Raw genomic sequence first — 14244 nt, 5'->3', positions numbered from 1 at the left:
TCCTGCCACTTGGAGTCTTGGTTGGCAAAGGCTATGTCTGGCCTCTTATTTAATTTTCTCTAACTTCTTGTCACTCCGCTATGCCCCTGCTGGTTTTCTGTTTGGGATTTTTCCGTCTCTTTCTGCTGCTATTATGAAATAGACCTTTGGACTCTGGGGTTCTTTCCGTAGGGTTTTAAGCATATTTTTGTGATTCCTATTATTAAAAAAAATCCTTCCTCGATTATCAACTTCTGCCTAAGCATGAGCCAATTTCTGCACTTGTATTTTTGGCTATTTCCTCAAGAATGGAGCTCAACCCTCTTTTTCTGCAGATGCATACAATTGCAGCACCTCTCCCCACCCCCATTCCAGAACTAATCAAAGCACACAAACAGCATTCAGAGATTTACTTGAAAACCTCTTACTACTCAAATCAAATAGCTTTTCATCTGCCCTGAATTTATTTAATTTAACATTTGATTTGGAGATTCAACTGGTCATTAACACCCTTTATCAACTTCGGTTATCCTTTATCCTCATTCTGTTTTCCTGTATAAGACTTAACATGCACACAACTGGATATTACTTTACATTCTTCTCTTCTCTGGGGTAGTGCTAAATTCAGTTTGGAAATCAAGATGTTTCTTGCATCCAAATTTGTTACCTATATGTTGCAACTGGTCCCAGAGCTTTTGATCTCTCTTCTTATTAGGATAAGAATTAAATGCATGGTGACAGATAGGTTGTATCATGCATGCCAACTCTAATGCTGAGCTGATGAAGACTCTGAGGATTTGTTAAGCTTAGAAGGGAAAAGTGTGGCTATCAATTAGCAATGGCAACCATGTTAATGGAAGAGGAGGATAGTGACACAGATTTCAAATGTTTGATGATCCTAGAAACTTTTACTTCTCTGATGACGATGGCTATGGGCTGACCTGACAATAACTAATTTAAGAAAAATAAAATCTTAAACTTCCAGACCTGAAATAAATCTTACAGTATAATTACCCTTTTACGAGTGCTTATTTTAGGCCAGAAACTGCTAAATTGTTTTATAATTCATTTACTGAAACCTCTTAGGCACTCTGTGATGTATATATTATTATTATCCAATTTAGAAGCAAAGAATGAGACTCAAAATTATATAGTGCTTGCCCAAAGCCATAAAGCTAATAAGTGGGGGAACCTGGCTATGAATTCAGTTTTGTCTGATTTGAGACCTGACCACTGATGAGAAAAGTGAGACAGAAAAGTTTCACTTGCAGGCTTACGTGGCAGAGATAAACCCATTTTATTTTCTGCCTTGACATGTTTTCATGTCACATTTCATTCCACATTTCCCAGTTTCCCTTGCAAATAGATGGGACCATACAACTGAGTTCTAGCCAGTGGAACATAAGTGGAAATAATACATGCAACTTCCAGGTTCCAGGCCCATAAAACTTCTCCTGCATTCTCTTATGCTCTTTCTTTCTTCCTCTCCCAGCAAGACATGGCCTAGAAGACTGTGAGGTCCTAGGAGTTGTGGATCTAATAGAAGGAAATGTCTTAGGTCCCTGAATGTCTTGGTGATGTAGTGCCCAACGCTGACCACACTGGTCTGTGATATGTGTAAGAAAGAAACTTTTATTATGCTAACTTACTCTAATTTGAGGGTTATTTTTTACCAGAGGTAACCTAGCATGGACAGTTTGTCCCACTACCCAGCACAATGAGTCAAAATGTATTCTCCAAAACATGCTTCTCAAGTTCTGATCATTTGATTTCCTGCCAGTTTTATATTTTACCACAGATGCAAATGCCTCTGTTTTCTATGTGTTGCTACCTTAATGAGATTACTTCTTCTCCATTTTCATTTATTCTGATGCCTAGCAAGGTTTACTGTAGCAGCAACAGCAGAATCCATGTCCTGTAATGGATGCCTGCCATTTCGTATTGACCTGATTTTTGGTTCTATCTTTCCCTGTCCTCTAAATATCTCAACCAGAACTTCTTTTCCCATCAACTGTGCTTCCTTCTTACACTCAATTTCAATTTTTTCACCTAAATAGTATTGTCATTCTGACTCCAGGCTGAGGATTAAAAAACTCAATCTGTTCCCTTAAAATTGGAATTCAAGTTCATATTTTGTAGGGATTCTTTCTCCTCATGTATTGTTCCTTGTTTGGTTGTTTATCCGATATGAATCTTATGTTCCAGACTTACTGGCATCCTTTGAAAGGAAAGGCACTGCTTAAAGAAGTTTTGTGCTATGCCTTGTCAAACACAAAAACATTTGTGCTTGTTAACATTCTGTTGTTATTATGGTGTCTATCTGACGCTATCACATATGTTTAATACATGGTAATAATGTTTATGGAATCACTTCGTTATAATTACAGTAGGGACTCATGATCACAGCAGCAGGAAAGAAGCTATAGGCTTGTCAAATCAGATCATTATAACTGCCCCTTTCTCTATAAGTACATATGGGCAAGCTGGAAGCCTGCTGCCAATACCACCTTGCTGTTAGGCTGTGTGTTCATATGGGGCTCAATTTGCATCCCTGGGGCACATTTCCACACCCCCACTGAGTTATCTCTGCTTAAAAACCCCATGTGATGGGAATGGTGCCCACAGAACTGCCATGGGAGTGCCAGCGATTGAAACAGTAGAAAGAAATTGAGCCAGTAATAATAATAACAACAATATGTATGCATGTATATGTGTGTGGTATATACATCTCATTTTATTTCAGCTTTCAGTGTGAGACTCAATTCTATAGAATACCATTCAGGGAAATGTCACTTTACATGTTTCCTAGAGAAAAGCAAAGAGCAAAGCAAACACTATAAAGAGCAAGAAAAACATTGGCAGAGTTGAAGCAGGTTTTCTTCTAAGATTTGTGAGACAAAACTAATGAGAAGTGGAATATTCCAGAGAAGGAATTGTCCATCCAGGTCAACATTTCCAAAAGTATATTATCTGGAATTTCAGTCCTTCAGAGGTTAATAGGTGCTAACATAAACAGAGTGTTTTGGGCTCAAATGAGTTTTTTAAAACCTGGGTTAACCAAGTTAAATTGGTTTCTTCTTAGGCCTTTTAACACTGTAATGGACAATTAGACTTTAAGAGAGGGCAAGAGCAGAGGCAACACAAGGCTGGTTTTCCAGGAACAACTTATCAAGATCTTTAATTACAGAGATAGGCTTATCAAAATAAAAGTCTCATCATTGCCAGCATTAACAAAGAGCAGCAGGAGGCAGTCCTCTGCAAAACATTTTGGCCTGGAAATTGAGATGCACAGAAAATCTAAGGGTTTTTAAAAGACTTTACTTCGTGTTTGTAATGTACAGGCATAGGCTTTATGCCTCCTTTGAGGCTGTTTGGAAGATAAATAACTGTTCATTCCTCACATTGAATTTATGAGAGAGAAATTATAAATCCTAGATGATACTGACTTGATTTATTTCAAATCGACTTTCACATCCATGAGGTTGGCAGAGAGGACATAGAGCCAGCCCTGCCTTGTCACTTTCCTTCTTAAATCAGGAAAAAGAGGTCACTCTTTGCTGGCACTCTTTTACAAGACTTATTTCCAGCTATATCCTTCTATATCCTTGTACCCCCTCCCTTCTCTGGAACTACCACCATCCCATCCCATCTGTGATTCTGTCTTTGAATCTGCCACTTCTTGTGGTCTCCTTCCATCCTACCTCTTACTATGATTAACTATCACTCAGCTTTATAAAATATATCTTCTCTAGTTACCTCCTTCTCTTTACTACCTAATTTCTCAAAGACTGGTCTGCTGTCTGCCTCTTGCATTTCTTTATTTTGCCTCACTCCTTAACATTTATCATATGGTTTTTATTACAACCATCTCTCCAAACAGAAAATATCTGCAAATCATATATTCTGATAAAGATTTAATATCCAGAACATATAAAGAACTCTTAACACTCAACAGTAAGACAAGTAACAATTTTTTAAATGGGCAAAGGACCTAAATGGACATTTCTTCAAAGACGATACACAACTGGCCAATAAGCCCATGAAAGATACTCAATATCATAAGTCATTAAAACAAATGCAAATCAATGCCACAATGAGATACTACTTCATACTTACTAGGACAGCTGTAATGGGGGGGGGGAACCCACAAAACAAAACAGGTGTCAACAAGAATGTGGAGAACTTGGAATCCTTACACATTGCTGCTGGGAATGCAGAAGATGCAGCCACTGTGGAAAATAGTTTGGTGTCTTCCTCAAAACACTAAACATGGAAAATCATATGATCTACCAATTTCACTCCTAGGTATAAACTCAAGAGAATTGAAAACAGCCACTTGAACAGATACTTGTAAGCCAATAATCATCACAATCTTTTTCACAATCATCAAAAGGTGGGAATAACTCAAATATGATCAATAGATGAATGGATAACAAAACATGGTATATGGCTACAATGGCATATTATTCAGCCATAAAAAGCAAGGAAATTCTGACACATGATGCAACATACATGAACCTGGAACACACACTAAGTGAATAAGTCAGACATAAAAGGAGAAATACTGTACAATTCACTTATACGAAATATCCAGGGTAGGCAAATTCACAGAGACAGAAAATGGATTAGATGTTACCCAGAGTTCATGGGGGGAGGAGGAATGAGAGGTTATCCTTAATAGTCTAGTGGTTACAGAGTTTCTGTTTGGGATAATAAAAAATATTTTAGAAATAGTGGTGATGGTTGCACAAATTGTGAATGTAATTAATGCCATTGAGTTGTACATTTCAAATTGGTTAAAATGGTAAATTTTATGATAAATATATTTTAGCATCAAAAAGAAAAAAAAAAAAGGACATTCCAAAGAAATGCTTCTCTTGGGTGAAACAGGGCTTTGTGTATTCATGGAAGTCTATTCTTCAGGATCTTTGCCACTCGCTTCCAGGTGTCACTCTCTGTAAGGCTTTTCCTGACTGCCCCGCTCTGCTCTTTCCTGGGGCTGTGGCGAGTATAGCATAGGCTCTCAATAAATATTTTTAGAATGACAAACCAGTGAATACAGTCCTAGAAGGAGTTCAAAGAGTTCCTGAGGAGGATAAGAACTGTTATTTCATCTTCCTTAGCGGCCCTCCTAATGACACAAAGATTCACTTCCCTCTCTTTTAAGGAAGTTGAGCCAAAGACTGAGAAGAACAGGAACTCTATGTGAAGTGTAATAAAATGGAGTTCAGGACACACCATCCCAAAATATGGCATCTTGGAATATTGACAGAAGAACTCCAAGATAAATCCAAACAAATAGGCCTTGCTAAGTTTCCTCAGTTTACTCCCCTCTCAGCTCATACCTTTTGTCCTGTCACATATTCCCATGACTCTCCATCCTTCATCAAAACTCACATAAGAACACTCAGGTTTAACCACTTCTTAAGGTCTTCATTTCTTATGAAGGCTCATGCACATAAAATCAATGTTAAATAAATTTGTATGTTATTCTCTTGTTAATCTGTCTTTTGTTACAGAGCCCCAGCTTAGAATTTAGAAGGGAAGATGGAAGAGGTTTTTTCCTTCCCCTACACACCAAAATTAGATTTTTCAAAAATATAAAACCACCATAGTTGCATTTTAAAAATATTTACTATTTCCTCTGCTAACCTAACCAAGGCTGGGCTCCAAGGATCTCTTAACCCACATGAGCATACTGACCTTTTCCAGGGATTAAATAAAAACTAGAACAAAAAATAACCATTGTTATTTAGAAAATGATAGTACTGAGAAAAGGGGAAGAAGGGGGATAGAAGTAAATCCTCTGCACCTAAGTTAATGGAGGTTCTCACTGCTAGGAAAAACCCGGGTGTTCAGACATGGAACCAGGTGTATCCTCATCTGGGTTCAGCTGCCAGTTCCTGCCCTGATGCTGTGAACCCAGAAGAGGCCTTCTGTTGGAGGCTTTTATCTGCCCATTCTGGCCTCCCTCTCTGGCTTGTGCTTGCCAACATCAATGACATGTATTGTCCCCCACATTAAGTGCCTGCGGGATGCAGACCATATATGTGGCTGCTTCCTTGTCTTCCTCAGTCCCTGCCTCAGAGCAGATGCCTCACATGTATTTGTTGAGTGATTCCAATTGAAATAGGAGTTATAAACAATGACATTAGTCACACTGCCAGCACAAATCCACAGGCATTCAGGAGGTCTAAAAATGTAAACCCCTGTGGCCTGCTGAAATTATTGTTATACTGCAGGCCCAACTCAAATATCTGTTCTGCTTTGAAGCCTTTCCCGAATGTCCCCCACTGTCCTCCCTGAACACTGTGTGCACCCTTCTTCAGAGCTAAATGATTATGTGTTTGCTCCCTTTCTATTCTGTGAATCCCTGCTGGACAAAAACAACATTTATGTAGGTCTGTGTGGCCTGTTCCTAATGCCATGCCTGGTGTAGAGGATGCCATTGATAAATAATATTTATTGAACTTTTCTGGTTGCCTCTGCCTACCTGCCTTCCTTACACCTCATCTCTCCCCTCTCCCTCCTTCTTCTTTTCTTTCCCCCCTTCTAGGATCTAAATCTAGAAGTTTCAACGACTCTTCAAGAAGCTGAGTCATGAAAGTACCTACCAGGATTTGGTCATCTTCCCAGGAATCCTTTTTATATCTCCCTAAACATATCATCCCTTAGTCTATTTCCATCCCTTTACCCAAACTCATGGTTCTTAGAACATGGATTCTTTAACATTAAATCCAAAATGTGTGTGTGTGTGTGTGTGTGTGTGTGTGTGTGTGTAGAGGGCCTAAGGAATCTGTGAGCCTTGCCTCCCCAAGGAAGTTAAGAACCATAGATCTAGATACTTTATTATAATATAAAAGATGAATTTATTTTTATAAAATAAATACAAGAATGTGAAAGAAGATAAAAATCATTTAAAATGCTTCCACAGTTTTCAAAGCACTCATTTACCCAGAGGGGAGGCATCAAGGGGACTCTTTTGTAATCAAACGTGGAATAGTGACCGAGCTACTCTTCATCGTATCAGCATATCAAATCCACTCTTGAAAACTGCACAGAACTGTGATAAGCTGTGTCCTACATTCCAGGGAATGTGCAATACTCTCAACAAGATGACAGATTCAGGGTTTTATCCAGAAACAAATTATCTTTGTTTGCAGCTGACCTGCAGAAGTTCAAGTTTCTTGGGTTATGTGGACTTAGAAGGCATCTCCCTTTTGAAAAAGGAAGTACACCACTGCTGCCTCAGATAGATGTGGGGTCTTGGTGGGTGTGTACCTGAGACACACGTGCCAGGTCCAAGAAATAATTTTGAGCAATTACGAATGGTGATCTTGGATGCCTGATATTCAATAATCTGTGTAGTCTCTGGTATCTTACTTCATATGGACTTCCTCATACCCTACATCCTACCCAACACACCTGGCAGGCTGGTTATTAGCCTTCAGAGCTTTAATTAAAAGGATCCCAAGACATAGGATCACAGGCTGTCTTTAGGGGACAGCCCTACTTCAGTGATTAGCAGAGAAAAGAAACAGCTCATGCCCAAAGAAGGCCCCTTTCTCTTAGCAAAAGTATACAGTTAAGGAAGGTCATGTAGAAAAGTGTGCGTTCAATTTCAAGCAACACCAGAGAAATGCTTTCTCACCCAGCAAAACCAGGGGATGGTGTTCTAACCACAAGAGTTCTGATAAAGTAGAAGGCTCTAGGTCTGAAGGGCCAATACACTTAAATTGGGGCCCCATCTTCATTAAGCAAAGTAAGTGGTCTTGGTAATCACTTGACCTCTAACAACAATGGCCACCCTTAACTTAGTAAGAGATTATTTATTATTATCACATTTTATCCTCAAAAGAGGCTTATGAAAAAAAGGGGTGGACTTTCATTCTATAAAGAAGGAAACCAGGATGATGACTAGATAATTTGTCCAACATCCTATAGATACTATGCAGGGAACATGGTTTCTATCTAACATCAAAGCTTATATCCTAATCTGTTACCTTATACTCCTCCTTCCCAAAGAGTTTGCAGGCTTGTGTGCCGTCCTTCTATTTTCTGTATGATTCTTCACTTCATGTCCGCACCCCAGCTACATAACACCCTCAACTATGAAAGCTCTTTGTTCCAATCTTCCCAGAGAGTCATGTCCTATCTTGAATGGGAAGAAATACGCAAGCTAATGAAAGGTTCTAATGATCCAAACAAGGGTCATCAAACTGAGGCCCACAGGCCAAATCTGACCTGCTCCCTGTTCTTTGTAAATAAAGTTCTGTTGGGACACTCATGTCCATTATTTAAGTATTATCTATGGCTGCTTTTGCATTCTAAGTACAACAGTTGTGACAGATACATGATGCCCAAAACCTAAAATATTTACCTCCAGCCCCTTAGAGAAAAAGTTTTCCAGCCCTTGACCTATATTAACACACTTTCAATCAATCTACCTATTTCTAACTCATCTTGCACTACCAACTCCAAAATTACCCTGTGACTTGTATTCCTGAAACTTTCCAGGAACCTGTGGGACAGTATGAATCAACTTACTTCTTATCAGCATTTCACCATGATGTGTACTCGATTTCAGTTTTCTCCTCTCTGCTTTGTCAGTTATCATTTCCTTTGTCTTCCAAAAAAAATGTTGGTATCTCTGCTGCTATTTTAATGCACATTCTCACTGTTCCTAAAGGTTGATATTTCTTTTCTTATCTTACTGCCATTTTTGTGGGATTCAGGAATTTACTGGCTGGTACTTTTCAGAAAATAATAAGCCACTCAGGCATTTCAAGCAGAAAGGAATTTAATTTAGGAAATATCTATGTTTAGAAGACTGTGGTAAAGGCTAGCATTTCAAAGATCAAGTAAAGCCTCTGCTTATTCTCAGGTTCATCATTAGCTTTCAGAGGCAGGAAGTAGCAAGAAGCACAGGAAACTATCTGCAGTAATTGCTGATTTTATGATGCTGCATTAAGGGCGACATTGCAAACCAGTGTCCATGGAGACCTCAGGCCCATGGAGGTTCCATCTCTGCACATTCTTGCTAAAGGTCTTATAAAATGCACATTTGTCTGTCTCCTCCCTTCCACCCAACCTGGAAAGACTCTGGCAAGGGATTCTGTTAAGTGTATTCCCAGGGGTGGGGTGGGGTGGGGAGAGGCTCAGAAGGGGAATGGCGCTGCATTACCAACAGTCTCGTGCAGAGGGCTAGACCAGATGAGAGAGTGAGTTCAATTTGCCATATTTAATTTTTCCACTCACCTCCACCTTTTCCTCTCCACCATCAAGGTTTCTGTAAAGCCACTGTTGCCCACTGGATGGTCGCTGCATTCTAGATCCACAGACATGGGTAGGATTCCTATTGTGGTATGACCGTGGGCAGATCATTCAGCCTTGGCTTCCCCTGGTCAAAAAGAGAGGAAAAAATAACTACTTTAGGAATGCTGTGAAGAGAAGTAAGAAAGTGCATGTTAAATGTTTAATAAATTAAAATGCCACACAAAATGAAAGTAGAACTATGTAGACAAATTAATTCTGGTTTATGTTTCTCACTCCAAAGAATAGCGATGTACCTCTCCAGGGAATACATGTACCTGTCAATCTTGTCTTGGACTTCTTTTTATCTATCCTTTTTTTTTTTTTTACCAAAAAAAAAGCTATCTCAAACCCTAAATGTAGCAAAATGTCACCACTAAACTACATTTATTTCATTCTTCATCAGCCTATGGCAGATGTTCTGATAGATAATGAGAACCCTGAACAGCTCTAAGACTTGAGCAAAAGTGGCTCAGATTCTACTTTTTATTACAAAGCCTTGTTTCTATGCAGAGGCCTCAAGGTTACAAGATGTCATTATTTTTATAATTCCAACTGAGGTTTCTTAGTGGCAATATCAGTCTTAAGTCTTAAGTATATGTTACAGCCCAAAATAAAATATATTAATGTCTGTAGTGAAATAATAAAAACCAGAACTTTCACTAATTTAAAAATAGTCTTTTCAAAGCTAGTTTTCTGCCTTGATTAGAACTACTAAGAAATTAAAATTTATTAAATGTGTAGCAGGATGATGACCCAAAGGAGATTAAATTTCTGTTTTATGTTCACTCTTCTTTAGATGGATGGGCCAGAAAACTATGCTGGAATCATAGAAGGAAGATTCTCTCAGAAAGATGAAGATAGAAGGCTTTTAAATCACTAAAAATAACTTTATTCAGAAGTTTGAGCACATGGTCATCAGTCCATTATCAAAAAGAAGGAAAGAAGGCATATTCAAATTTTGTATGCTTAAAGAAATTTTTTTGTATGCTTTAAGAATTTAAAAGGAAAATAGTCCCAAATCATGGGAAGATCCTTAGAGGGGAAGAAAACAGGACAGTAATTCTGGGTTCACATGGAGGCAGATGCACGAACCACTTTTTAGATCCTCTGGCATAGCTTATGCCCCAGGACAGGGCTTCCTAAAGTATGGCACATTGACCCTTGGGGACAGATAATCCATGAGATCAAAACTATATTCATAATAGAGTAAGACATTATTTGCCCTTTTCCCTTATTTTGACATTTACCCACATAGTGGAAAAGCCATGGTGGGACAAACTGCTTACTCCTAAGCATGGATCAGAGCAGTACACCAAACTATTGGTATTTAGGATATTCTTCATAGCTACATGCTTACATCACAAAAATGCCAGTTTTGTTTAAGAATGCCTTTAATGAGCTGTACAAATATCTTTATTAAACATTGACCCTTGAGTACATGTCTTTTAAATATTCTATATGATAAAATGGGAAATACCCACAAAGCATATCTACTGCATACTGAAGGGTGACAAATATCTAAGGGAAAAGCACTTGTGTGATTATTTGATTTGCTACTTGAACTAGTCACTTTTGTTTTGGACTACCATTTTTTTGCTGGAAAGAATGGCAATTACTTTTTTACTTTGATTTGAGTAGTCGATGGATATTTTCTCAAAAATAAATGAACCCAGGGGTGCCTGGGTGGCTAAGTTAAGCATCCAACTCTTGATCTCAGCTCAAGTCTTGATCTCAGCATGGGTTCCTAACAAAAACAACAACAAAGAATGAACATAGGGTGACAGATCCAGGTTTGCCAGGAACTTCCCTGGTTTTAGTGCTGGAAGCCTAGCATTTTCCCAGGAGCCCCTCAACCTTGAGCAAAGTACAATGGTTGGTCACCCTAAAGGAACCTGCCATTTCAGGGAAAATACTGATAGTATTTGTGGTTGATGATAAAATTTTGAGCTTTCAGGCAAAATTTGTAATTTTGAAAATTCGTATTGACTATTATGAACTTATGGCTTTCCCATAATGACTATTATGAACTTAAAGACTTTTTTGACAAGATGAAAGTGATATTAATAAATGTGATTTTTATACTGTATAATGAAACATAATAAACACTAAAAACTATAAAGATCTGTATATCTTCATGAACCAACATTTTCCAAATGGCCAATGCATGATGTTATGAAGTTTCACAGGGATGAAACATCCATTTAAAGTCCAAGAGGATTCAATGACTTTTAATATAATAGTACAGTTTCTGCAAGTAGTAGGTATAGTGGCAGAGGTGTCTGAGTGCCAGTGCTTCCAATGTCTTAGTTGTAACTCTAATGAGAATGCGTAAGAGACACCAATTAACTAAGGGAGAGAGCCACCTTTCCCTCAAAATTCATGAACATGCTTCTCTGTCTTCTTTGTCAAGTTATGTCTCTGGTAACGTTTCTGAATACTGTAAGCTTGTTACATTGCACAATGTGAAGGAAACCTAACAACATTTTTGTCTTGTCCTTTGAAAATGCAAATAGTAAATTCATTTCCTCCCTTCTTATGGTCTACTTCATCTGCCTTGCCAGTTCTCAATCTGGGGTCAACCCGAACTTCTACTTTTTCTGCTCCTACTCTACAACTGCTGAGTGTAGCTACAGATGATCTCATAACTATGTCACAATGAGCAATGGATAGTTTGTAAGACCAGCTGTGCCCACAGGCTCTTTAGCAATTCCTTACTTTGCCCCTTGTTAGAAATCGTTCTCATTTACATTTAGCTCTTTGTATCAGTATCCTTCTATCCTCTGCCAGATTTTTTTTGAAGGAAGTTCTACACCAGTGTTTCATGGAGAACTGTATTCAGCATAACTCAATTAACTAGGTTGGTGAAAAAGGATCTTGAGAACACATATTTTTGGGAAGCACGGAACCAAACAAAAGATAGATTTTTTTTTTTTTTTGTAGGATCTCTAAGCAGGACTTTACCAGCTAACATGTATTAAGACTCTAATGAGGGTCGAGGTGTCTTCCACACTTCTGACTACATAATTCTTTGTTCATTGAGCATCCAAGTGACTTGCATTCTAAAGTATACACCTAGGGAGATATTTATTCCCTCTAGCCATCCCCACTTTTATTTCTCTGAATTATTTGCCTTCTAAATCAGTAATGGCTTTCTAATCACTTTCAGTTAAGTATTTGCAGTCCTAATATTCAGAATAGCATAATAGTGAAGCTCATGGATGATAGAATCAGACACCCTGGATTGGAATCCTGACTTAGACACTTACTAGTTATGTAAGCTTGAGAAAATTACTTAATCTCTTTTTGTGTTATAATTCTCATCTTAAAATGGGAATAATGATTATACTTTTTCATATTATAAAGATTAAATGAAACATAGAGATTTTTTTTAGAACATGGTGAATACTGTAAAAGTGTTAGCTCTCATAATTATCTATTTTATGTAGTTAGCTTTTGGAGAGAATAGATTAATCTTATTGATTTTATATCCCTTTCCATTGCACAGTTTCTGGTATTAAATAAAAACAAAAACCCCCTCTTCATCAATAGTGATATCTACCATTCTTATAGAGTTCTACAATTTATAGTAAACTTTTGTATATATTAACTCCTCAGATTGTAACAAAATCTTACTAGAGAGCCAGAGTAAGAACTAATATCTCTCTTTTCCTCTAAGGATAAAAAAGAGAAACCACAAAATGAAATAAAACAAAATTAAATTAGACAATTTCCTCAAGATCACACAGGTTAATAATTGGCAGAATTAGAAATAAGACTCTGATTTTGGGCAATTATCTAACACTGCAACTAGAATTCTCTGAAAAAAATACCATAGAAAGTGTTGAGACACTCCAATTAGTGACAAAACAATGTTCTTAGACAAATTATTGCAATTGAAAAAATAATCTGATTTTTAATTTCTTAAATGTGTATTGTTTACTTGAGATAGAAAAGCCATCTAGAATAAAAATTATTTTAAACAATAAGAATAAACAATTTCAAGATGGCATTTGGTTCTGAACAAAGAACTACAATTTGAGTTTTATTTGGCATGCGAGGCAGAAAGGCATAAAAGATGAATTACAGTCTCATTCTCTGAGTACAAATGGAATGTCCCAAATCAAACTGCTCTTTTGAATTCTATGAAGAAATTTAGAAACAAATTAACCATGTGGAATATCAATAAATGCACTTCTGGTGAGGGGGCTGAACTCCTGGGCTCAGAGACATAGAGACATGAGAAATCACTATTTGTTAGAATGGGCAGGATGCTTTAGTGTGGTGCCATTTTGCTTGTGAAGCATTATCCAGCCAATGTCATATCTGCCAGCCCCTATCTGTCCATAGAGAAGGGTACTTAATGTTAGTTCCATAGAGAGCACTTGGTTATATGTTGTTTTCCCTTTGACCCAAATTAGTCCTTTCTCCTCCTTACCCGCTCCTTAAGTGTTTATCTTGAGATTTCCCTTGGTCTCCAACCTCACTCATTTTCTCTTAGCCTTTCTGAACTCTGAACAAGAAGTACTACCAGAGGTCAGACACAGAAGCTGTCTGGGCCATCCTGCCTAATTCTGATGCCTACGTCGTGATTCCAGACTCTTCACCTTACCTAAAACTACTGGTTGTCTGGGATGTGCTGAACCTGGCCTTAGTTACTTTTTTCTTTTTCTTTCTTTCTCTCTTTCTTTCTTTCTTTCTTTCTTTCTTTCTTTCTTTCTTTCCTTTCTTTTTCTTTCTTTCTTTCTTCTTTCTTTCTTTCTTTTTCTTTTTGTCTGTCTGTCTATCTTTAAATTTTATTTATTTATACATACATACATAGGAATAGGACACCTTGTTTATGCCACAGGTTGGCAAACTATGGCTTATAGGCCAAATCTGGCTTATAGACTATTTTTGTAAACTGAGTCTTACTAGAATAAAAACAACCTCGTTCATTTTTGTGTTGTCTGC

The 14244-nt window shown here is 37.7% G+C and overlaps 1 protein-coding gene and 1 long non-coding RNA gene across 4 annotated transcripts in view; one reads left to right on the top strand and one right to left on the bottom strand.

Moving 5' to 3' along the window:
- The window catches only part of LOC144282376 (uncharacterized), a 233119-nt gene that overhangs the window by 40622 nt on the left and 178253 nt on the right, over positions 1 to 14244 (bottom strand). The window contains exon 17 of the transcript XR_013350818.1: positions 9238 to 9379. The gene's annotated coding sequence lies outside the window, so the exon portion shown is untranslated. The remainder of the gene's footprint in view (positions 1 to 9237; positions 9380 to 14244) is intronic.
- LOC144282378 (uncharacterized) overlaps positions 1 to 14244 on the top strand; it is an 80726-nt gene that overhangs the window by 45110 nt on the left and 21372 nt on the right. The window lies entirely within an intron of this gene.

The sequence above is a fragment of the Canis aureus genome, chromosome 13, assembly GCF_053574225.1.
Source record: "Canis aureus isolate CA01 chromosome 13, VMU_Caureus_v.1.0, whole genome shotgun sequence".
Taxonomy (NCBI): Eukaryota; Metazoa; Chordata; class Mammalia; order Carnivora; family Canidae; genus Canis; species Canis aureus.
This window is presented reverse-complemented; position numbering and strand designations above follow the sequence as displayed.